Below are 26,783 nucleotides of genomic sequence, written 5' to 3'. Positions count from 1 at the left end.
CTGGTCCAGACCATGCTGTATTACTGATACTCTGTCAGAGCCTTTTCTCCCTGGGCAGGGCATCTAGCTGCAGATCTCCCAAAGAGCAGCCTTCTTTATATTTAAAATGACCATGTGTTGCCTCCTCTTTTCTTAAAGCTCTGTCATGTGCTGCTTTTTGAGAAATCAGTTCATTAGTTTATGTTGATGCACAATCATCTATTCTTTTAGCCACCAGGAACCAAGGCAGGGCATTTACACTAGACTTAGTGGAGGATTTGAGTGGTAGCAGTGAAGCTGTGTGATCTTGGGCTCATGTGGAAACTTCTCTGAGTCTCCTTTTTTCTTACAATAAATGGTGCAAGTTTATTTCTGTCATTAATTGTATAGCACTATAAATATGTAAGGTATTATCATTAAGGCATTTTTGTGGTGTTTTTGGATGTTCAACAGCTTACTTTGCTGGGATGCTCGGGCTTGCTGGAGAAAGAAACATTTTTGAGTATGTAGCACAAAATAATCTGGTACTAATACTAATTCTCTTGCAGTTACTACTCCTACTACTTTTAAAGTAATTTTAAGAACTGGGATTGAATTTTGAGAGAATTGAGATGGAAGTGATTTTTATTACTGGAGAACCGAAGTTTTTCCAGATGTTCTTTGGGTTGTTCTGGTAATGTGTAATGACTGTAGATGTATTTGATTTAGAACTACTTATGTTAATAGTGAAACCAGTCAGAGGAAGCAGAGCATTATAAGTGGAAATCTGATCAGACCAGGAAAGCAAAGACTTGGACCATTTTTTCTTTTGCTTCATGCAGACAGGGTTTCCTTTTTAAAAAATTAAATTATGAGATATAGTGTATAGAATAGTGAGCATAGTTAACAATACTATATCATATACTTAAAAGTTGCTAAGAGAATGGATCTGAAAAGTTCTCATCACAAGAAAAATCATTTTGTAAGTATCTGTGGGGATGGATGTTAACTAAAGTTGTGGTAATCATTTCACAGCATATACATATCAAATCATTTTGTTGTACACCTAAAATAACACAATGTTATATGTCAATTATATTTCAATTAAAAAAAACCCCGGAACAAAATAACATCAACATATTTTCATTTTGCCAGAAACATTCTATATCATTGAGGGGAAAAGGTTTATTCTAGTGAGGCCCTGTCTCTATTGTAGCTGCACAGCTCTGGGAAATACAGAGGAAACAAAATGCCTGGGCAGGAAATTGACTAAATGGCCTTCCAGTTCTCTTATTTCCTCTTTTCCTCCAGAATAATACAATGAAACTTGCCTGTTGATACTCTTACAGTATACTTAGAGAAGACTAGATAAATGGGCAGATAGAAACTTGATTCAAATTGCACCCATGATTAAAGAGTAATTAGAGAACAAGTTCAAACTACTTTTATTCTCTCTGGGTTTTTAGTTCTAGGCTATTTTAAGAAAGCTTCATATTGTTCAAAGGTAGATGCATTTCTGTATTTTCTCTTAATACATTTATACAATTGGTGAAATACTGTTTTAAACAAGCTGAATATGCAAATAGCAAAGGACTATATTTCTTTTTTTAAATATATTTATTGATTATGCTATTACAGTTGTCCCATTCCCCCCCCTCACTCCACTCCATCCTGCCCACCCCCTCCCTCCCACATTCCCCCCCTATAGTTCATGTCCATGGGTCATACTTGTAAGTTCTTTGGCTTCTACATTTCCTACACTATTCTTACCCTCCCCCTGTCTATTTTCCACCTATCATCTATGCTACTTATTCTCTGTACCTTTCCCCACCTCTCCCCCTCCCACTCCCCTATTGACAACCCTCCATGTGATCTCCATCTCTATGGTTCTGTTCCTGTTCTAGTTGTTTGCCTAGTTTGCTCTTGTTTTTGTTTTAGGTGTGGTCGTTAATAACTGTGAGTTTGCTGTCATTTTTACTGTTCCTATTTTTGATCTTTTTTTTTTCTTAGGTAACTCCCTTTAACATTTCATATAATAAGGGCTTGGTGATGATGAACTTCTTTAACTTGACCTTATCTGAGAAGCACTTTATCTTCCCTTCCATTCTAAATGATAGCTTTGCTGGATATAGTAATCTTGGATGTAGGTCCTTGCGTTTAATCTTGGGTAATGGAATTATGATGTGCCTTGGTGTGTTCCTCCTTGGGTCCAGCTTCTTTGGGACTCTCTGAGCTTCCTGGACTTCCTGGAAGTCTATTTCCTTTGCCAGATTGGGGAAGTTCTCCTTCATTATTTGTTCAAATAAGTTTTCAATTTTTTGTTCTTCCTCTTCTCCTTCTGGCACCCCTATCATTCGGATGTTGGAACGTTTCAAGATGTCCTGGAGGTTCCTAAGCCTCTCCTCATTTTTCCGAATTCTTGTTTCTTCATTCTTTTCTGGTTGGATGTTTCTTTCTTCCTTCTGGTCCACACCATTGATCTGAGTCCCAGTTTCTTTTGCCTCACTATTGGTTCCCTGTACATTTTCCTTTGTTTCTCTTAGCATAGGCTTCATTTTTTCATCTGGTTTTCGAGCAGATTCAACCAATTCTGTGGGCCTGTGCACACTCTAGGCCCCTGTGGGTCTCTCCAACGACCTCTCCTGTGAGGCTGGGAGTCTCTCCTGCCTCTGCCCCAACCACCATGGGCGTTCCAAATCAGAGGCCTGAGGCTTTATTTCCCCGATCTGGAGCCCTGGGTTGCGTGGTCTGCTTTGCTCCCCGCCATTGGTCCCAGTTTATCTGTGCTCGAATGTGGGGCCGCTGGGTGCTGGCCGCTGGGTGCTACCCCCTGCTCTGCCTGCCCCATTCTCAGCCACTCTGAGTCCCCTCTCAGTTTATCTGCACGAACGTGAGGCCGTAGGGTCTGCTAGTGGTCAGACTGCCTGCCCTGTTTTTCCCACACTCCGCCAGTCTCGGTCCGGTCACGGCCACGTTAGTCCTCTCCGCCCCGGTGCCTGTCTCCACCCCTCCTACTGGTCTGGATGAATGTTTATTTTTTATTTCCTTGGTGTCAGACCTCCTTGCCGTTCGATTCTCCGTCAATTCTGGTTGCGTGAGGAGGCGCAGTGTGTCTACCTACGCCGCCATCTTGGTTCTCCCAAGGCCTATATTTCTTGCCTTTGAGTCTTCATATATACTTTTCTTATTTTAAATAAATGATCAAGAATTACTTCTGTGAAGTAAAGGATTAAAATGCCCAATATTTATTATTTAAATAAATAAATCAATCAATAAATTATTATTTATTATTTAATTTATTATTTAAGCTCAGATTTATTACTAAAAGAAAAACAGGGTTAATTATTTCAATTATACTCATACATGCATTTTCAGTTACTGTTATTTGTGTTGTCAATAGCAGGAACTTGAGTTAGATTGCCTGAGTTCAAATTCTGACTATTTCCCTATGATTATTTAAGAAAAATTGAGTAATATTTGCAAAGGACTTAGTATGGTGCCAAGCATAGAGTGTGTCTTTGTTAAAAAAATTTAAAGAGTTACATAGTGAGAAATTAGATAGCTTTCAAGATAGTACCTTTATAATATTTGAACAAGGTATGAGCTCAATGGACGTTTTTGGATTAGTGGTTACTTTACATGTTGTATGTGTTTGGCATATTTTAGATGAATGACATCAAACACAAAAATGCTTACCGTTATTTCATTTGTTGTCACATTGCTATTTTATATAGCTTTTCATATTTTCTAAAAATATAATTGATTTGTTTTCTGGATACTGATAACAGATCCCTTGAATTTTATCTGTCTAATGATACGTCAGCTTGGCAACGTAATTATTAAAAACTGCTGAATTGGTTTATCCTTAGGAAGAACTGTTTTAGATAGTTCTGGTATTGTTTTCATAATGCTAATATAAAAGTGTTAACAATATGCCAAAGCTCCTTGGCTTTTTTCTTAGAAAATGACATAACTAATTTCAAAACTCTTATGATTGAGACTGGTTTTCTGCCTCCTTTTGACATTTGTGGATAAAATTCGAGTTCTAATGACTCAGCATGGAATATAAACAACGCACTGCAAAGTATTAAATGTAGTTGATAATCATATTTAGTATATGCTGATGTGTTTTATAAATCTGTCCCCCCCCCCCACAATACACAGATCATTTCCTTTAGCAGCGGATAAGTGGTTTCCCAGAGGAATAAGTGACTAACCAATCAAATCTTTTGTTGACTTTGGGGGATAGATGATGTTAGATACTCATTCCAGGTGTCACATAAACATTTTCTTACAAAGAGATACAAAAAGCAAAAAGAAAGATTATAATTTGGAATAACAGATAACTGGTGGTATGAGATGTATTTAGAGTACATAGAAGAATATAGGTATTATGTTTTTGTTGACTGTGGGCATTGGTATCACATAAATAAGTTAATACATTAAGTTTAGTAAGACATTTCTGGGACTTTGGCATTCAATAAAAAAGAAAGATTAGCAAAATATTTGGTTTTAAAAGAATGTAATATTAAATAAAAATATGATAGGCGAAAAAGATGAGGGATTAAGAAGTAGAAATTGGTAGGTACAGAATAGTCGTGGAGATGTTCAGTACAGCATAAGGAATAGAGTAGCCAAAAAATTTATACACGTGATCCATGGGCATGAACGATAGTATTGGGATTGCTGGAGGGTGGGGAGGGTGGCTGGGTAGAGGGGGGCAAAGAGGGAAAAACTGGGATGATTGTAATAGCATAAACAATAAAATGTAATTAAAAAATATGTGATAGATTAGTACAAAATATTTTCTTGTTTTGAGTATTTTTTAAAGGAATTTTCTTCTCTTTTTAAAGATTTTATTTATTTATTTTTAGAGAAGAGAAAGGAGGGAGAAAGAGAGAGAGAGAACTATCAATGTGTGGTTGCCTCTTGAGCATCCCCTACTGGGGACCTGGCCCACAACCCAGCCATGTGTCTTAGACTGGGAATTGAACTGGCGACCCTTTGGTTCGCAGGCTGGCACTCAGTCCAGTGAGCCAGGGCAAATTGGTGCAAAATATTTTCAAAATGAACCTACCACACAAAATCTGGACCTATCTAAACTGCTGGTGGGAGTATAAATGGTACAAACACTTGGAAAATAGTTTGGTAGCATCTCTTTAAGTTGGGCGTATGCATATACACCCAAGACATACTATTAGGTATATACCCTTCCCCTAAATGTATATGTATGTGCACCAAAATGCATGTTCAAGAACTTGATAGCAGTGTTATTTGTAACAGCTGAAAATTGTAGGAATCCAAAAGTCTGTCAACAGAATGGTTAAATTATTGTTTATTACTGTAATGGAATAATCTACAGCAATGAGCGTGAATGGACCATAGCAACATGTGAAAGAAAGTGATACAAAATAATATATGTCATCTGATTTCATTAGTATAAAGTCTAGGAACAGTAAAAGTTAGTCTAGAGTGTTAGAAGTCAGGACAGGATTTACTTTTGGGGAGGAGTAGGAGTTGGGGATTGGGAAGGGGGAAATATGATGACTTCGGGGTTCTGGAAATGTTCTTCTTGATGTGAGTAGTTGTCATATGAGTGTGTTCCTTGTGATAATTCATTGGTCTTCATACTTATGATTTGTGTACATTTCTGCATGTATGCTATGTCTAGATAAAAGTGCTGGAAATAGCCAAAGTGCCCATGAGTAAATGTGTGGATAAAAAACTGTAGTACCTTTACAGTGTAAAGTTTACACAATGGAATACTATACAGCAGGAAGAAAGAAGGAACTCCTACCTTTCACGACAACATGGATATAACTAGAGAGCTTTATGCTAAGTGAAATAAGCCAGATGGGAAAGACAAATATCGTATGATCTCACCTCTAAGAGGAACCTAATGAACAAAACAAACAGTTGAGCAAAATAGAACCAGAGTCATGGAAGCAAGGAACAGACTGACAGTGACCAGAGGGGAGAGTGAAGGGGATAACGGGAAAGAAGGGTTTAGTCAAGGAACAGATATAAAGGACCCATGGGCTTGGACAACAGGGTGGGGATTAACTGTGGGAGTGGGGGTTGGGCAGGCAGGGGAGAACAACAGGAGACAATTGAGACAACTGTAATAGAACAACAATAACATTAAAAAAAAATATGTTCCAATGTTCACTGCCAACAGTAGTATGTATATGAGAGTCTCAATTTCTTAATAGTCTCACTAGTAATAAAGAATATTTCAAGTATTGAACAGTTTTATAGGTTTGACATGCCATTGTTGTTTTCACTATTACTCATTTGATTATAGTTTTTAAAGAAAAACATTTTAGAAAAAAAAGAATTAGAAGAGTTAATCTGTTCCAGGATCTCAGTGATCTGTGACAGTATTTGGAATATCCTTAATAGAGGAACAGTAAGATATAATTTAAAAGGCATTATAGTAGGAGAAATTAGACTTTTTCTCAAAACCTTTGCTACTTGCTAGTTTGGGGAAAGTTTTTTCTCCTCTTTAAACATCAGGTACTCATCTGGAAATAGAGAAATAGTATATGTGAGGATCAACAGCAAGGTTGATTTTAAAGTGTTATAGGATATAGTATAATTATAACCGTTCTTTTTAAATGAATCAAAGAAGTATTGAAGGTTAAGGGTCGTTACATTCAAAGATCTAAACATTTATAGGTAAGAATAGATACTTCAAGCAAGCAATCATTTATGAAAAGCCGAGCGGCAAACACATGAATTGTTAAAGGGTATGCTGAAAGGCCTCTCTATGTACTACTGGCTCCTTCCACATGGCACATAAACATTCTTACCAGTGTCTCTCATCTACAGAACTGCAAATGCATTCCTCCAACAAGTATCCCCTTTACCTATTGCTTCTTAGCGAGGTTTTTTGAAACAGTCTATACAGTAATTCCCCTTTATCCGCAGGGGATACATTCCAAAATCCCCAGTGAATGCCTGAAACCATAGATAGTACTGAACTATATATATACTCTTTTTCCTATATGTGCCTACTTATGATAAAGTTTAATTTATGAATGAAGCACAGTAAGAGATTAACAACAATAACTATTAATAAAATAGAACAATTATATCAATATACTGATAAAAGTTATGTGGTCTCTGTCTCTTGAAATATCTGATAATCTGGTAACTGAGAGGGCTACTAAGTGACTAATGGGTGGTAGTGTATACAGCATGGATAGGCTGGACAAAGGGATCATTCACATCCTGGTGGGATGGAGTGGATGGCATGAAATTTCATCATGCTACTCACAATGGTGCACAACTTAAAACTTATTAAGTGTTTATTTCTGGAATTTTCCATTTAATATTTTCAGACCATTGTTGTCTGTGGGTAACTGAAACCATGGAAATCACAACCATGGATAATGGGGAACTTCTGTATTTGTGATTTCTTTTTCATCACTTCACTTCCTCAACTCACTATCACTGTAAGGAAAATGCACTCTCTAAGGTCAGTTATTACCTCCTAATTACTAACTCCAAGTTTCTTAGGCCCTGTTATTTATTTTGTCTTAGAATCACTTTCCTCTTGGCTTGTATGACATGTCTTTTCTATAAGCACATAGGACTCTAGGTGGGCAAGAAATGCTGGTTGAAAGACAGAATGAATGATTTTACCTAACTCTTGTCTAGATGTGTTTTCTTAGTGTTATCAACTGCTGTTTATCCTGGTGTTGCCAGAATTCTACCCTTACCTCACTTTCCTTGGTCTATGTCCTCTTCTTGAAGAATGCCATCAAACCCATAATCTTCTCTTTCTTTTTTGTGTTTTTTAAATATATTTTATAGATCACGCTATTACCGTTGTCCCAATTTCTCTCTCTTTGCCTCCCTTGGAGGTGCTCCCTCCAAGTGCCCTCCTCCCCATTCCCTCCAGCAATCCCCCACCCTTAGTTCATATCCATGGGTCATGCATATAAGTTCTTTGGTTACTCCATTTCCTATACTGTCTTAACCTCCCCCTGTCTATACTGTACCTACCAATTTGTTCTTAATCCCTGCATCTTTCTCCCCATTCTTCTTCTTCCCCCTCCCAACTGATAACCCCTGAGATGATCTCCATATCTATGATTCTGCTTCTTTGCTTAGTTTGTTTTTTTTTAGATTCAGTTATTCATAGTTTGAATTTGTTGCCATTTTAATGTTCATAGATTTGATCTCCTTTTTCTTAAATTTTTAAGTCCCTTTAACATTTCATGTAATAATGGCTTGGTGATGATGAACTTCTTTAGCTTTACCTTGTCTGGGAAGCACTTTATCTGCTCTTCCATTCTAAGTGATAGCTTTTCTGGATAGAGTAATCTTGGTTATATGTCCTTGGTTTTCATCACTTTGAGTACTTCTTGCCAGTGCCTTCTAGCCTGCAGAGTTTCTTTTGAGAAATCAGCTGACAGTCTTATGGGAACTCCTTGTAGGTAACTCTCTGCTTTTCTCTTGCTACTTTTGACATTCTCTCTTTATCTTTAACCTTTGGCATTTTACTTGTGTTGTGTCTTGGTGTGGTTCATTTTGGGTCCATCTTGCTTGAGACTCTCTGTACTTCTTGGACTTGTATGTCTATTTGCTTCGCCAAATTAGGGAAGTTTTCTTTCATTATTTTTTTCAAATAGGTTTTCAGTGTCTTGCTCTTTCTCTTCTCCTTCCAGCACCCCTATGATTTGAATGTTGGTACATTGTACCAGAAGCTCCTTAGCCTATCCTCATTTTTATTCTTTTTTCTTCTTGTTCTGATTGAATGTTTTTTCTGTCTTATGTTCCAAGTCATTGATTTGATGCTTGGCTTCATCTCCTTTACTGTTGGGTCCTTGTAGATTTTTCTTTATTTCACTTAGTGTAACCTTCATTTCTTCCTGGGTCTTTTTTATGTTGTTGAAGTACCCAATGAGTTCCTTGAGCATCCTAATAACCAGTGTTTTGAATTCTGCGTCTGATAGGTTGCTTATCTCCATTTTGTTTAGTTCTTTTTCTGGAGTTTTGTTCTGTTCTTTCATTTGTGCCACATTTCTTTGTCTCCGTATTTTGGCAGCCTCCCTGTTTTTTTTTTTTTTCCCCCTATGTATTAGGTAGAGCAACTTTGACTACCTGTCTTAGTAGCATGGCCTATTGTAGAAAAGCACACCTGTAAGTTGGATGAGGGGGAGCCTTAGGTAATCGCCAGGGCTGGGCAACCCATGTGAATCAGGTTGATGGAGTCTCCAATATGGCGTTGCCGCTCTGTGGCTCTGTGTGGGGGAGGGCTGGAAAAGGGAGAGTGGCCACTGCCTGGTATCTGGAGTTTTAGCTGGGAGGAAGCTGTCACCCAGCACTTGCCCTGATCCCAAGCACTTCAGTTTGCCCTATGTGCCACTGGTGCCCTTCCAGCTGCTGCCCTGGTGCTAGAGTCCAGAGGGAGATAGTCTGTGTAAGTCCTAAGACCATTGCAAGTCCTTTGAGTGGAAATGCCTGGGAATCCCACAATTTCTTCTGCTGTCCCAACCCCACTGTTTTTACAGCCAGAAGTTATGGGGACTTATCTTCATGGCACTGGAACTCTGGGCTGGGTATCTGGTGTGAGGCTGGGATCCCTCATTCCTGAGGTATGTCTCCTGATTTTTATGCACTACACATTGGTGTGGGACTAGTCTGGTGTGCATCTCCATGTCTCTACCCCTTCTCCCTGTCTGGATGAATGGGACTTCTTTAATTCATTGGTTGTCAGACTTCCATACAGTTTGATTTTCTGATGATTCTGGGTGATAGTTGTTATGTAATTTAGTTGTAATTTTTCCTATGATTGTGTGAGGAGGTGAACCATGTTTACCTATGCCTCCATTTTGAGCGGAAGTCCTCAATCTTTCTATTTGTGTAGTGATTATTCCATTCCAGACTTCTCTTCTGAGCCCTATACTCACATCCAAATGTTCTTTGTCTTTTGATGGGTTTGTTTTCATAATCTCCTTCTTTTATTTCATTTATGCAATATCCTCTTATGTCTGTGATGGTGTCAATTATACATACATACATGAATATATGTATATATGTATAATAAATATTTCTTTCATTCATTGAATTGTTTTTATTTCTCTAGCTTCTTTTTTTCTTCCTTTTATTTATTTCTATTTTTGTGTTAGAGACTTTCCAAAAATGTCTGGTGGTAATTTCTGGTTATATTCCCATATTTAAAAATGATATACTGAAAAGCTGATTGGAACTTTTGTGTTTGTAATATTTGTTGATTGAAGAGGATGATTAAGCTGGCCATTCTCTGAGGACCGTCTGCTGTTAGTATTCATAGGTTGTTTCTATTTGAAAAGTAATTTTTTTTCCCAGAAAAGAATGCCTTAATTTTCTGCCCAGTTGAGAAAAGCTGGGCTGCAAGAATTCTTGTTGGTGAGTAAGGGAAGGGGGCCAGGAAACTTATGGTTTAGTGGATAGATTTTCACTTAATCTTCCATACTTTTAGCGTCCAAGTCCAATGCAGTAAACATTAATGCTTCTCATGAATATTTCTAGTTCTCCTATCTTTGAAGTTAAATGTGTCCAGGTGACTTGGTATGGCTAATGAAAAGCAAGTAGAGGTGATGGAATCACTTCTGAGTAGAAACATTTAATTGCTGGTGTGAAACACTCCTACCATGGCAGTTGTGTGAAGCACCTGTGAAATGATCAGCACATAGAGAATAGCTTCTGTAAAGAGTTGCCCACCTGAGTAAGAGTGAAGTATTGTTGTACAAACTACTGAGGTTTTGGTGTTGGGCAGTATCTCCTGGTAAATGTATTAAAAAACACTTTAGAAAGATTAAGTGATCTTTTGCCAGGATGGGAGGAGGGCAGTGTCCTGACTGTTTAGGGGTAAGGGAGGTGATGTGAAGGGTGAATTTTTCTCATGCAGTCTCTCAACCAGTCCTCCTGCTTTTAGCTTCACCTGCACTTCCATTTTGAGAAGGATTCAGCATTTTTATAGTGAGAATCGGCCTGATTCTGGGCTTTGTTCTACTGCCACCATAGATTTGAGCTTTCTTTGTTCTTTTTAGTTCTTTGTTCTTTTTAGTTGCTATTTGTCTGTTAATGTTCCAGCTTCCAAAATTTTATTGCCATCACTTCCTTTCCTCCTCTCCATTTGGGTTAATACTTTTTCATCTCTTTCTTATTCCTGTTATTTTAGTGAAGTTTTCAGAAGGGAGCTGTGATAAATACCAGTATTCAATACATCAGGTTTAACATGATGACAGATGAATGTTATTAACCTGGTCAAGTTATTTAATATCGGTGGTTTTTAGTGTACTTATCTATGAATAATAAATTATTAGGATGATCACCAGGTCCTCTTTAGCTTTAAAATTTGCAGTGTTCATTTTCTTTTCTTTTAAAGATTTTATTTATTCATTTCTTTATTTATTTAGAGGGAAGGGGAAGAGAATGAGAGGGAGAGAAACATCAATGTGTGATTGCTACTTGCATACCCCCTACTGGGGACCTGGCTAGCAACCCAGGCTTGTGCCTTGACTGGAAATCAAACCCGCGACCCTTTGCTTCATAGGCCCACTCTCAGTCCATTGAGCTACACCAGCCAGGGCTGTTCTTTTTCTTATTCTTTAGTAGAGTATGGGCAAGAAACAAAACAACACAACTATCATTTAATATTTTGAGCACCCAAAACATTTTATGCATTATTAAAAATAAACTTCCCTCATTAATGACAAACACATGAGTTGCTTATGATAGTTTGCAAATCCCTTGAAGTACAGAATGTAATTTTGACTCTGTTCATTTATTCAGTAGTATTTACTTCTTATATTTATTTTCTTATACTAAATAAGTGCTTAGTATGGTGTCATGTTGACTAATTTAGGAATTTTCTCCCTAATCCTTTGATTATTTATATATGACTTTCAAGTTTCAGAAGAATATGGCATTGGAGTCTTGTTGATACATTCCTAGTAATTTATTTGTAGTGAGGTTTATATCCTCATAAAGTCTTTTAAAAATAACTTTTTGAGAGTCATAATATTCCTCATTCAAAATTTGACATCTACTTACATTTATATGTAAAAGCACCATCAAGGAAAATTTTTGTGATTTCAGAAGTCTTTGTATTTCATCAACTGTTCATTTGCTTTAGAATTACTCTTGTCATTCAAGGAATGGGAGTGATGGTGACATGTGTACTGCAAATCACAGTTATATAACTGCTTTTATGCTTATACTACAACATTGAAAAGTATTTTCTTTGTGAATTTCTATAAATGTAAAGAAATAAAAAATATTCATCAAAGTAGGTGTTTAAAGTATTAGTAAATTCTAATTTTACTAAGTTTTATGTAGTTTTGCAGTACTAATTAATGTTGAATATATCTTATCATTCACTATTTCTAGATTCTTTTCTCTTTAGAAACTATAATGTTAAAGAATATCCAAATAGTGACAAAGTAGTATTTTTAGCTAGAACAGTGAATTTCACTAAGCGTTTAATTAGTACCTTTGAGATCAGAAGCTGGACTCAGGAGCCCTTGTCAAATCTTGTGAATTTCATGTTTGAAACAGAATTGAGCAAATGATTTTCAATTATAAAAGGGGAAATTTAAGAAAATCATAGGGAGGAAATCTTCCTGGCAAAGATTACAAAATTGATAAAAGAGGCAAGGAGTAGAGCCCCTTTCCTGGATTTGCTTTGAATTATGACATTAGAATGTTCACACATTGGGTCAGTAAACTGGTCTAGACTCTTACCTAATTATAACAGCACACACTTATCTGTCTGGTACAACCTTATGAACTGAACACCATTATTGTCTTTATGAAGAAACTAAGGTATAGAGATGTTTAGTACACTACCATCTAGCTACTCATCTAGCTAGTGTAGCTGAGATTTGAACTCAGGCAGTCTGGGTATATTTATGTTATGTAAATATATTCTATTAATATTTGTATATTATATATAAAATAAAAATACAATATTTGAAAATGGAAATAGAGTTATACCCTCTTATTTGGTATAATCTGAATCAATAGTCAGTTAATTGGAAAAGTCAGTTAAAGCAGTAAATTATTAAAGTGATAAAATTATTACTTTAAAATTATTACTTTAAAATTATTAAAGTGTTGTGGCTCAGTGGATTGAACACCATCCTGGGAACCAAAGGGCTGCTGGTTTGATTCCCAATCAGGGTACATGCCTGGGTTGTTGGCCAGGTCCCCAGTAGGGGGCACATGAGAGGCAACCCCACATTGATGTTTTCCCCCCTTTTTCTCTCCCTTCCCCTCCCTCTAAAAATTAAAAGAAAACAAAAATGAAAACATCTTAATATCTCATCTCAAGCTGACATTTAATAAAAAATAAAAGTGATACATACACGCTCTAATTTAAAACATATAGATATTCACATAATGTGTTGTACACATTTTCCAATTTTGCTTTCTGAAATGTTGAGAGAGAATTTAAAGACAATTGTTTTAAAGCAAGCTGTGTAAAGAATCCTTTGGATTTTTATTATTTTACTTTTATTTATTATTGTTCAGTTACAGTTGTCCTGCCTTTTTCCCTATTGCTTACCCATACCCCGCCCTCCACCACAGTCAGTCCCTCCATTGTTCGTGCCCATGAGTCCTCTTTTCATGTTCCTTTGCTTGCCCTTTCCCCCTCTTTCCCCTGTAACCCCCTTTCCCCCACCCCTCTGGTGACTATCAGTTTGTTCTTTATTTCCATGTCTCTGGTTCTGTTTTGCCCATTTGTTTGTTTTCTTGATTAGGTTCCACTTACAGGTGAGATCATATGGTATTTGTCTTTCACCACCTGACTTATTTCACTTAGCATAATGTTCTCTAGTTCCATCCATGCTGTTGTGAAGGGTATGAGTTTCTTCTTTCTTTCTCCTGTGTAGTATTCCATTGTGTAAATGTACCACAGTTTTCTGATAGACTCATTTACTGATGGGCACTCAGGCTGTTTCCAGCACTTGGCTATTGTAAATAATGCTGCTATGAACACTGGGGTACATTTGAATTGGTGTTTTTGAATTGGTGATTCAGGAGTTTTAGGTTATAATAATCCCAGCAGTGGGATCGCTGGATCGAAAGACAGTTCTATCTTTAGTTTTTTGAGGAAATTCCATACTGTTTTCCATAGTGGCTGCACCAATATGCATTCCTACTAATAGTGTACTAGAGTGCCCTTGTCTCCACAACCTCGCCAGCACTTGTTATTTGTTAATTTATTAATGATGGCCATTCTGACCTGTATCTCATTGTGGTTTTAATTTGCATCTCTCTGGTGGCTAGTGATGCTGAGCATTTTTTCATGTGTCTATGGTCCCTCTGTATGTCCTCCTTGGAGAAGTGTCTGTTCAGGTCCTTTGTCCATTTTTTATTTGGATTTCTTGTCTTCCTGGTGTGGGATTTTTTATATATTTTGGAGATCAAACCCTTGTCTAAGGTATCATTGGCAAATATGTTTTCCCATATGGTTGGTATCCTTTCCATTTATTATGTTTTCTTGAGCCATGGGAAAGCTTTTTAGTTTGATGTAGTCCCATTTGCTTATTCTTTCCTTTATATCCCTTGCCCTAGGGGATGTATCAGTGAAAATATTGCTGTGTGGGATATCTGAAATTTTTCTGCCTATGTTCTCCTCTAGGACTTTTATGGTGTCACAACTTATATTTAAGTCTTTTATCCATCTTGAGTTTATTTTTGTGAATGGTGTAAATTGGTGGTCTAGTTTCATTTTTTTGCATGTACTTGTACAGATCTCCCAACACCTATCATTGAAGAGGCTTTTACTCCATATTTTAAAAGTCTTTTTACAGTTGTCTATTCTGTACTTAATCCAGTAGTAGTTTTTAGCTGCCTATCTTTATATTCTTAAAGTTTGTGCAAACATTTAACTATGTTTCTATATAAACATCCCCCTTTAACATTTATAATTCAATAGTTTATGTAGTATTTATTTTAAGTAATTACAATAACAAGTACAATTGACAAGGAGTCCTGGTATCAGGTAAAACTGAATTCTTCGGAGCTGTATAACTTGACTAATAGGAGAAGTGTATGGCATTCTTGAGAATAGCCTGTTAGCCTTGAGCAGTTAAAGTGTCATGGAATCAGAGTGTTTTACAGAGGATATGGAGAACATCAGTTTATCTGGTGGGCTAATTAAGAGAAGAACAGTTTCTAAAGCTTCTATTTATGCTTTCAAAAGAATTGAAAGCGGGGTCTTGAAATATTTTGATATCCGTCTTCATAGCAGCATTATTCACAATAACTGAGAGGTGAAATTCACCCAGATTTCCTTCAATGGATGAATGGATAAACAAAATGTGATTCATGTATATGGTAGAATATTATTCAGTCTTATAAAGGGAAGGAATCCTGTCACATGCTATATAGCATGGATGAATCTTGAGGACATTATGCTAAGTGAAACAAGCCAGAAAAAAAGACAAATCATACAGGATTTGTTGCATACATTTTGTTAAATATTCAGATAATGCAGAAAATATGAAAGAAAACCACCCATAAATACATTTTCTATAATATAACCACTATTAATATTTTAGTGTATATGCTTTTCTTTACTCATGCATATGGTATGTGTGTGTTTATGTATATCAACAATTTATGTTTTAATTTATAACTTAACTAAAATGAGGTATGTATGTATTTTATAACCAGTTTTAAGAAAACACAGCTGTTTATTGTGAATATCATTCCATATTTTCAAATTATCATGTTTTATGACTAAATACAGTACAGATATATAGTAATTTATTTAATTTTCTCCTATTGGTGGGTATTTAGTTTTTAGTTTTGCTCGCTGTAAACAACACTGAAATGAAATTCTGTTTATACATCTTTGACCAGAAAATGGTAGAATAATACCTTTGAAGTTCTGAAAGAAAAATGTTTTCAACCCGGAATTCTTTTCTTAAAAAATGTATTTTATTGATTATGCTATTACAGTTGTCCCAGTTTTCTCCCCTTTGCCCCTCTCCGCCCAGTACCCCTATCCCTCCAGCGATACCCTGCTTAGTTCTTATCTATAGGTCATGCATGTAAGTTCTTTGGCTTCTCCATTTCCTATACTATCCTTAACATCCCCCTGTCTATTTTGTACCTACCAATTATGCTTCTTATTCCCTCCACCTTTTCTCCCATTCTCCCCCTTTCCCCTCCCAGCTGATAATCCTCCAGATGATCTCCATATTTATGATTCTGTTCTTGGCCTGCATGTTTGCTTAGTTGGGTTCTTTTTAGATTCAGTTATTCATAGTTTGAATTTGTTGCCATTTTAATGTTCATAGATTTGATCTCCTTTTTCTTAAATAAGTCCCTTTAACATTTCATGTAATAATGGCTTGGTGATGATGAACTTCTTTAGCTTTACCTTGTCTGGGAAGCACTTTATCTGCTCTTCCATTCTAAGTGATAGCTTTTCTGGATGGAGTAATCTTGGTTATATGTCCTTGGTTTTCATCACTTTGAGTACTTCTTGCCAGTGCCTTCTAGCCTGCAGAGTTTCTTTTGAGAAATCAGCTGACAGTCTTATGGGAACTCCTTGTAGGTAACTCTCTGCTTTTCTCTTGCTAAACATTCTCTCTATCTTTAACCTTTGGCATTTTACTTGTGTTGTGTCTTGGTGTGGTTCATTTTGTGTCCATCTTGCTTGAGACTCTCTGTGCTTCTTGGACTTGTATGTCTATTTCCCTTCATGTTAGGGAAGGGAATAAACAGGGAAATTAGGGATTTTTTCTTTCATTATTTTTTCAAATAAGTTTTCAATTTCTTGCTCTTCTATTTTCCTTCTGGCATCCCTATGATTTGGATGTTGGTGATGTCCCAGAGGCTCCTTATACTATCCTTATTTTTTTGAATTCTTTTTTTCTATTTGCTGTTCTAGTTAAATGCTTATTTCTTGCTTTTGTTCAGATCATTAATTTGAGTCCTGGCTTCATCCTTTCCACTGTTGGATCCTTGTAGATTTTTCTTTATTTCGCTTAATGTACCCTTTATTTTTTCCTGGTCTTTTTTATACTGTTGCTGTACTCAATGAGTTCTTTGAGCATCCTGATCACCAGTGTTTTGAACTCTTCACCTGATAGGTTGCTTTTCGTTGAGTTCTTTTTCTGCATTTTTCTTCTGTTCTTTCATTTGGGCTCTATTTCTTTGTCTCCTCATTTTGGCAGCCTCCCTGTGTTTGTTTCTATGTATTAGGTAGAGTTGCATGACTCCTTGTCTTAGTAGCTGGGCCTATTGTAGAAAAGGTACCCATCTGGATGAATGTGGCTTCTTTATATCCTTGGTTGTCGGATTTCCATGCCACTCAATTTTCTGATGGTTCTGGGTGCTATTTATTTTGAGGTCTAGTTGTAATTCTTTCTGTAGTTGCTTGAGGAGGCGAAGCATGTTTACCTACGTCTCTGTCTTGACCAGTCAACCTGGAATTCTATGTTCAGTTAAACTTTCAATTAATACAAGGATAGATTAAGGTCATGTTTGGAGAGGTAGTGTCAGAATTTGCATCTGTGAGGCTTCCTACCTCAGCAAGTTACTTGGGGATATATACCAGGAAAATTAAGGAAAATGTGAAGAAAAAGCGGATCCAATCTCAGAAGACTGTGAAGGAAAATCAGAAGCTCATGGCTAAGCAGCATGTCTAGAAAATGAATCAGTCTAGGTTAGAATGGAAGATCCAAGAGTCTTCTGGAGAAATAGGTGTTCTTACACAATAGAGAGCCACTATTAGGGGCCAATAATGCAATTGGATTAAGAATACAAAATACATGGAGAAAAGTGCTATGCATGTGCTTATATAGAAAGAGTATATATGGTCATGGAATGCCTATCTGAGGAAAGAATATGTGAACAAACATTCTCCAGTTCAACCTTTTTTTTTCCACTTTCTATTTTTTGCTTTAATCTTTATGTGTTTTTTTCATTACCTGTTAGCCCCCTTATACTGCCCTCCCCCCAGCAATCATCACACTGTTGTCTATGTCTATGAGTCCTTTTTCCTTTTTGCTCAATCCCTCTACCCCCTAATTTCCCCTCCCCCACTAATAAGGAAAATGGGGACAGATTCTTAGATGGTGTCAAATTCAAACTTAAAGCTAATTAAATAATAAGCAATTCTTGGTGTTGTTGGCTCTATTTTGGTGAGCTCTTCTAGAATGATATCTGTCTGTCTCTTTGTCTGAGTGAGTTAAATAGGGGATTGAGATAAACCCGAGCAGGTCAGTCAGCTCCACAGCCAGATTACAGCCAATTCCATTAGACAGCTGCCATTGGCACCACTTATCCTGCCTTTCTTTCAGTGAGCCCACCATGCAAATTGTTACAGACCTGTTAAAAAAAAGATACAAAGCTCAAAAAGGTTCCCATGCTTTGCTTTGTTGTTGAAACAGCAATAGTAGTACCATAATTGTCATAGTAGTAATAGTAATAATAACAGAAGCTCTCAGGCAGTGTGCACCAGATATGTGTAGAAATCATGCTCAGCATTGTAAAGAATATTAGAAAGGTTAAGTCTTGCTCAAAATATCATAGCGTATAAATGTTAAAGCTAGGATTTGAAACTTGGTCTATTTGATTCCAAAGCCCATGATATTCCACTATGGCAAGTGATGACAGGAGTGTGTTACCATTGGGAGTCTGGACCTTGGCTCTGCAGGCTAGGAGAAAGTGCTAGATAGGCAGAACCTTTCTGGCCCATTATGTCAAGTCACCTGCTCTGGGATTTCAGTGGTTACTTGCTGGCCATTTTCTTAATATTGATCTGATGTATACAAATCTTTAGGGAATCTCTTATACTTACCCTGAATTTACACCACTTATGCAAAATAATACATTTTAGAAATACTTAACTGCATGCAAATGAGCACTTTTCCAAGTAGCAGTAGAACGGTAGCGAGATTGTATGAGTTTTTATTATAAAATAGAATTTCATTATATCCAATACAATTGTATTTAAGGGAAGAGTTGCAATTAAGTTTGTAACTGCCATTGGTTTTACACACATAAAAGGTATTCTTAATATTTTATCTTATTTTCTGTAATCATTTTAAGATCAAATATGTAAATATGCCTTAGAATAGTAATTATATTTCAAATTTGAATTTGCTTTATGCAGTTATTTAATCTGAGTTTTATTAAAAGAGGATAGTTTCTATAGCAACTACCACATCATTTGATATCTTTGTACTGTCTGAGATATGGAACACTTTCATTAAAAAACAGTGTACTCAGGATATCATGTAGACTTCTGTACAGATTTAAATGTTTAAGAAAACATTTTGTGTCTATTTCTCCTAGTTTTTATCAACTTTTTCTCTTTTCTACTATAACATTTTTTTTCCTTTAAAATCTTATACCATATGTTCTTACAAATAAAATGTCAAAAGAATTGAACAACGAGGTGGATATTGGAGATAATAGTAAGAGTAAGTGTGAACTCCTTTCTGAATGAACTCAATCAGTACATACGTTACTTCCTTCTAGGAGGAAACTGTTGGTTTATCTCTCTAGAGATTCCTGTTAGGTCTTGAAAACAATTTCTAGATAAAGAGGATTGTATATTATAGCATAATGAGAAGTAAAATTAAAAGAAAATAGAACATTAGAACATTAGTACCAGACTCTTATTCCAAGGTGTTTTTAATACTGTGTTTTAAAAATAATCAGTGCTAAGTAATGCGCCCTGCTTTTGCCACTGACCAATTGAAGAAACACTGTTTTCACACTTGAAAATAAATACTGGTTTCTGAATTCTATTAAAATTCTCTTAACTTTGGCCTCATTTATATTACTGAATTTGTCCAAGCTATACCCTTATCTCATTGCTAAACATTTCCTTTCAAGTTTGTTCATTCATTTATTTGTATTTAGTTATTTGGATCTTTTAAAAATTACTTAGTTTACTATACACATATATATTAACATTTTCTCCTAAATCAGTATCTTTTTTCCTACAATCAAATCTGTTTCTCCTCATTGAGCTTCCTTTAACTTGTCCACATGTTTCTGGTGCTATGGAGCACTAAACTAAAAGCAATGAAACTTTTTATGTATCATCGTTTTCCCATCTGATATTCTTTTTAAGAGTCCAAGGAAATGTCCAAAATGTGTTTTGAAGAGTCTGCCTAAGATGGCATGTTCTTTCATGTAATATAATTATTATATGTTCTGTAATATAAAAAGTTAAGTTTTGATGCCATAACAATAATACTTATAAGAAAATTGTCTTTCTTCCATGAATAGTTTTGTACCACTCATTTTTTCAGTGTTCCTACAAATAAATGGTCCTTTTTTCTCTACTATGCAGATTTTTATGTCTCTTACTCCCTTTTCCCAATTCCTTCAGATCCACAGTACACTGAAGATTCAATAAAATCATGTTAAATTATAAAAAATCCTCATCCTATGCAGGTGGTTTTGTAATAATCTTAGGAATGCAAGATGTAAATGTAGATGATAGGGACAGATTTAGGGGGAGATATATATATATATGTATATGTGTGTGTGTATATATATATACATATATATCACCAAACCACCATATATATATTTTTTCAAAAATTTTGATCAAAATTAACAACCTTTTAAGGTAGATATCATCACCCCTGTTTTACAGATGTCAAAACTAAAGCTCAGAAGTGAAATAACCTGCACATGGCTGCTTAACTGGCTGTAGAACATGTGTTTTCCTGCTGCATTTTTTTTTGCCTCTGTGTGATTTTTTTTGCCTTAGCATGTTCTAAGAGAAATAAATCTAAATTCTTAAGATGAGAAATCCTAATGACTCCTTGTAGTCAGATAATTTTTCTTCTATTAAAGTATGAAACTATTGATACATTGATACTTTAAAAGCTAATTTTCCTGCCTATTTCCTTGTTATACCAGTCCCATCCTATATGAACCTGGAAAAAAAGTAAAATGTTAATATAATACTCAAGCCTTTAGCACTTATTAACTACCAATTAGGTCAACTGTAGATTCCTTATCCTATTATGCATATGAAAAGTAGGTCTTCCTGGGTGATCTCTTTTGCTTTTATGGCTTTAACACTTCTCTATCTCTTTTATTTCTTCTAAAGTCTGTAAATAAATAAGAGCAACATAAAACCTTAAACACACAAATTGCTTTGAAGTGTCAAGGAGTGCTATATAAAAACACATCCTGACAGAGCGAGACGGAACCCAGTGGTTCACCAGGTTTCTTACACTGGGGGCACTCAGAACCCGGGATGCCTCAACAGCCTGTGCTCAGTCCAAACCCAGAGTGCCAGATTTACATTTTTCACCGACTATTAAGACATTTAGATGTTTGTAGAATGTCAAGCTCAACATGTTCAAAGCAGAACTTATAATTTTGTCCCCATAAACCTCTTCCTCTTTTATATATTTTTTGTATATTGTTTGTCAGTTTATTTTGTTCACTAGATTCCACATACAAGTGAAATTGTATGGTACTTGTCTTTCTCTGACTGGTTTGTTTCACTTAGGATAATACTCTCCAGGTCCATCCATGCTGTTGCAAAGGTAAGATTTTTATTGTTACAGTTGTTTGGTATTCCATTGTGTAAATGTACCCAGCTTTTTTATCCGCTTATCTACTGATAGGCACTTGGGCTGCTTCCAAACCCTGGCTATTGTAAATAATGCTGCAATGAATATAGGGGTGCCTATATTCTTTCAAACTAGCGTTTTGGGTTCCTCTTTTGAAGTTAATTATAATTAGTCACCCAAGTTAGAAACTTGGGAACTGTCTTAGCTCTCTTCTTATCCTTTATCTTCTTCAGAGGTTCACGTATTACATTTTACTGTGTCTAATTTCTGATATGTTTTTCACATCATTGACTTTGATTGTATTGATTTGTTCATTTATTCACTATTTATTCTATAAATGTTTGTTGAGTACCAACTTTATAAGACTAAATATCTTTTGAACCCAGTTTATTTTCTCTGTTGCTACGGTCACTGAGTCAGTTTAGGCCCTCATCATTTGTCTCCTGGACTACTTACTGCAGCGGTCTCCCTAAGTCTGGTCATTGTATATTCAGTATATTCTCCATGCTGTAGTTTGAGTGATTTTTCTTTAAAAAACCCTGCTTTTAATTTTAGCACTTTTCTGCTTAAAATCCTTCAGCAGTAGCTCCCTGAACCTTTCATGTTAAACACACTAACATGCCATAGAAGGCATCTCCAGGGTGTGGTTTACTTTCCCCTACTTCTCGATCCTTGTCTTCTGTCACAAGACACACACCCTGTGCTCCAACCACACTGAAGGGCTTTCTCATCTTCTTATTTATTATGCAGTCTTACAGTTTTTTTAAAATATATTTCATTGATTATGCTATTACAGTTGTCCCATTTTTTCTCCTCTTATTCCCCTCTGCTCTGCATCATTCCCCCACCTTAGTTCATGTCCATGGGTTGTACATATAAGTTCTTTGACCTTTCCATTTCCTATACTATTCTTAACCTCCCCCTGTCTATTTTGTACCTATTATTTATGCTTCTTATTCCCTGTATCTTTCACCCTTCCCCCCTCCCCACTGATAACCCTCCATGTGATCTCCATTTCTGTGAATCTGTTCCTGTTATAGTTGTTTGCTTAGTTCCTTTTTATTTTTTTTTTAGGTTCGATTGTTGATAGTTGTGAGTTTGTTGTCATTTTACTGTTCATAGTTTTGATCTTCTTCTTCTTAGATAAGGCTCTTTAACATTTCATGTAATAAGGGCTTGGTGATGATAACTTCTTTATCTTGACCTTATCTGGGAAGCAAGCTCTTTATCTACCCTTCCATTTTAAATGATAGCTTTGCTGGATAGAGTCATCTTGGATGTAGGTCCTTGCCTTTCATGACTTCGAATACATCTTTCCAGCCCTTTCTTGCCTGCAAGGTTTCTTTTGAGAAATCAGCTGATAATCTTATGGGAACTCCTTTGTAGGTAACCATCTCCTTTTCTCTTGTTTTCTCTTAAGTTTTTAAGCTTTTGAACCTGTGGTTCCTTTTGCTAGAGTCTTTGTTAATTTGTTCATTTATTCTCACCTTAAGAGATACCTTCTCTTGGAATTTTCCCTGAACTCCTAATACCATCTTCTGCATGTGTACATGGCTCTGTCACTGCGCCTACCACACTGTGTAGAATTATCCATTTGTCCCTATTTCTCTCACTAGGTTGCTAAACTCCTATTGAAGAGAAAGACTTTGAACTGTTTATCTGTGTATTCCTAATGCCTAGTAGAGTGCTGGCATATAGTAGTAGTCAGTAAATATTTAATTTGTAAATTGTGAAAGCATACCCATAATTTATTTTAATGTTTAGCATAAGACTTAGTTCTAAAGCTAATAATTAGATATTTAAAATATATTAAAAATTATGGATAATAATTCATCTCACATACTCATAACCTGCTATCAATATTTAACATTTGTTAGTGTTTGTCACGTTGATTAGTATGATACTTACCTCCTATAGGAAGCTTCTCCTGACTACCCCTACTTTACTTTTCTGATCAGCATTTTCTTTATATCTAGAAAAAGTACTTTTAAATGGAGCTTTGCACATAGTAAGTGTTCATTAAGTATTTGATCAATGAATTATGTATTTTGCAGTTTGAATTCTCTTGTAATTCTTCTCTATTTGGTCTTATTTCCCCAAACTTTATGCACCCTTCACCCAGAGCTCAGAACCCACATCTGTAATTTTACCCTTAATGGTAAACATAGTGATGGATACACAGTAATTAATTGCTGGATCTTTCTTAAAGAAAACATTAAATAACACTTCTTATTTTGACCAAGTAACTTCTCAGTCTCTTTCTACTGACACTGAATTCAAATACTCTTACTAGTTTAAACACTCCACATTTCTGAGGATTGTTATGTTGCCAGAAAGAAGAATCATGCTATTTAAAATCAAATGTGAATGCTTTTTTGGTCATGGGGATCAGTTTGGGTTATGTTTTGGCTGTATAGGGCAGGAAACCTTAAATTAACAATGGTGCCTTGACCACTGTGGCTCAGTGGGCTGGGCATTGTCCCACAAAGCGAAAGGTTGCTGGTTTGATTCCTGGTCAAGGCACACACCTGCGTTGTGGATTTGGTCCTAAGTTGGGGCATGTAGGAGAGGCAATTGATTGATGTTTCTCTCTCATGTTGATGTTTCTCTCCCTCTCTTCCTCCCTCCCTTCTTCTCTCTCTAAAAATAAATAAATAAATAAATTTAAAAAGGGTTTTAAAACACAGAAGTTTATTTGTCATGTAAATGAAGTCCAGAGTTAAGCAACCCAGAGCTAGTTTGACATTGACTCTTTTTCATCAGATACTCAGTCTTTTATTTCTCTGCTCTACTGGCTTTCATACCATCTAAGGCCGCTTTTGGTGCTTTAGCCATCACTTTCACATGCCAAGCTGGAAGCAGAAGGAAGCATGAGAGAATGGAAAATTGGGCGCTTGCTTCTTCCCTTTTAAGGAGTCTGTTAGGAATTCCCACCCAAAACTTCTGTTTATATCCCATTGACCAGAACTTTATTACCTGGGCAAATTTAGCAGTAAGAGATATTTGGAAATGAAATGTTACAGTTGGAATGCTATCCAAGGTTATGATATTAAAGAAAAAGGTAAAAATGCATATTGGGAGACATTATCAGTCTCTGCTAAAATATTGTGAGCATGAGTGAAAGTTGATAATCTCCGGCAAAATCACAAGTGCTCTGTGATTAAAGTCACAGAGTTAACTTTCACTCTATATGGATAAATATAGGAAAACACGTTACTGCCCAAAGTCATTCTCTTGTATATATACATTGAACTAAACTACTCACAACCTAGAAAGGTAGTGAAGTGTGTGTATGTGTAAGGCTTTAAGTTATTGTTAATGTTACGCACAGATGCTCCAAAAATACTCTTTTTTGAGCCATGATAGTTTTCAAGGAATTGCTAGTGGATCTTGGAGATAAAATATATTCCATGGGCTTGAAAAATCCTTGAAAACTCTATACCCAGCAATTCATAAGGAAGTAAATATAAATAATTAATATGGTAAAATGTTGCGCCTTACTAGTAATATAAACCAAAACCAAGGTATAATTTTTACTGTATGGTGTTAACAAAAATGAAATAAAAGTTAATGCCTTAAGTTTGTTAAGATAGTATCATATTTCTTTAGTATAAATTAATTGTATAGTCTTTTTAGAGAGCAGTTTGTTAATTGTATCAAGAATCTTAAACTTCTTTATATTCATTGGCTCCGTAATTGCACTTCTGAAAATGTACTTTAAAGGAAATAATCCTGAGTAAGTAAAATCTGGACATAGAAGGAGGCAGGAGAGAATATTATCAAATTAGGATAGTAGCTGTATGTTTACTGAGTGGTTACTCTATACTAGTAGTGTTCTTAACCCTTTACATAATCCTCACAAGAGCCTTATGAGATAGGTACTATATCAGCCTCCTCCTCATTCCCATTTTAAAATGGATGAAACTGGGGAGCAGAAAGATTAAGATGTTTTCTCCCTATTACACTGCTGAATGGAGATGGTGGGAATCAAACCCTGAATTTTGGCACCAGTAGCTACATATTTAACCATCATGCTATCCTGTCTCTCGGTGCATTGCTTTGAGTTTTCAACAGCATTACTTATAGCAGGAAATAAGACTAGCAGGATTGTTAAGAAAACTAGAACTTGCTGGAGTTAAGCATTTGTTAAAATTTTTATTTTTAAAGAGCTTGGGTTAATATGAAATATGCTTGCGCTATGTTAGAGGCAGAGACAGGATATAATTTTTGTTTATTTATAATAAGAAAAATTATGTAAAAAATATAACTCTTTGCTTAGAATAATAAAAATGAGACACAAATATACCAAAAATATTAATAATGTTTATAGTGGACTGAGAGGGCTCCAGCTGGATTTTTCTTCTCTCTCTTCTGAATTGCTTGTAATGAGTGTTATAGGTTCTAGAATGAAAAAAAAACTAAGAAAGCCATGTCCAGGAATAGGGAGAAGCTATACAAATTGCTACTGCTTTGGCCTTATGGTAGAACTGACCAATGTCTAAGCAAAGCTGTCAGAGAAGTAGGCCCCACTTCCCTGTTAGGCTGTCCCTTGTTGTTATCTCATGGCTGCTTGGCAATGTGCTAATGTATTTCTTTTGGAAGATTGGACATTGGCATTATAGTTATCTTCGGATATGTATAACTTTTGATATTTACATAAATATCTGTACAATAGGTTACTTGGCATCCCAATGGCTTTTTGGACTATAGAAAAGGAGACTCTTTAAGTGGAACTCAAAGTCATTATTTTGGGTATATTTTGGCTTTTGTTCTCTTGCCTGTAGTGTCATGAACTCATCATTCAATTATCTGTACTTAGGGAAAAGAGAATATCACAAGGAAGAAGGTGTATGAAAAGGATTGTGGTACTGGTTTGCTCATAGCTTTCTACACAAACCTCTTCTTGGCTTCCTGCTTTCCCACCACTGAAAATCAGGGCCTGGATGGCCTTCTTTGATGAGAAGAATAGAGAGAAAATGAGCAAGATGAGGCAACTCAGTCTTGGGTCACACTCAAGGTACACTAGTCCCCCTTATCCATGGGCAGTATCTTCCAAGACCCCCAGTGGATTCCTGAAACTGTAGATAGTATCAAATACTATACATATATGCATGCTATGTTTTTTCCTATACATACATATCTATGATAAAATTTAATTTATAAGTGAGGCATAGTAAGAGATTAAAAACAATAACATAATGAAATGGAACAATTAAAACAATATACTGTAATAAAAATTGTGTGAATGTGCGCTCTCTT

The 26,783-nt window shown here is 35.9% G+C and overlaps 1 protein-coding gene across 3 annotated transcripts in view; it reads left to right on the top strand.

Moving 5' to 3' along the window:
- The window catches only part of AGBL4 (AGBL carboxypeptidase 4), a 1,086,758-nt gene that overhangs the window by 43,246 nt on the left and 1,016,729 nt on the right, over positions 1-26,783 (top strand). The window lies entirely within an intron of this gene.

This window comes from Desmodus rotundus, chromosome 3, assembly GCF_022682495.2.
Source record: "Desmodus rotundus isolate HL8 chromosome 3, HLdesRot8A.1, whole genome shotgun sequence".
NCBI lineage: Eukaryota > Metazoa > Chordata > Mammalia > Chiroptera > Phyllostomidae > Desmodus > Desmodus rotundus.
The sequence above is the reverse complement of the archived record's forward strand: the minus strand, read 5'-3'. Positions and strand labels throughout refer to the sequence as shown.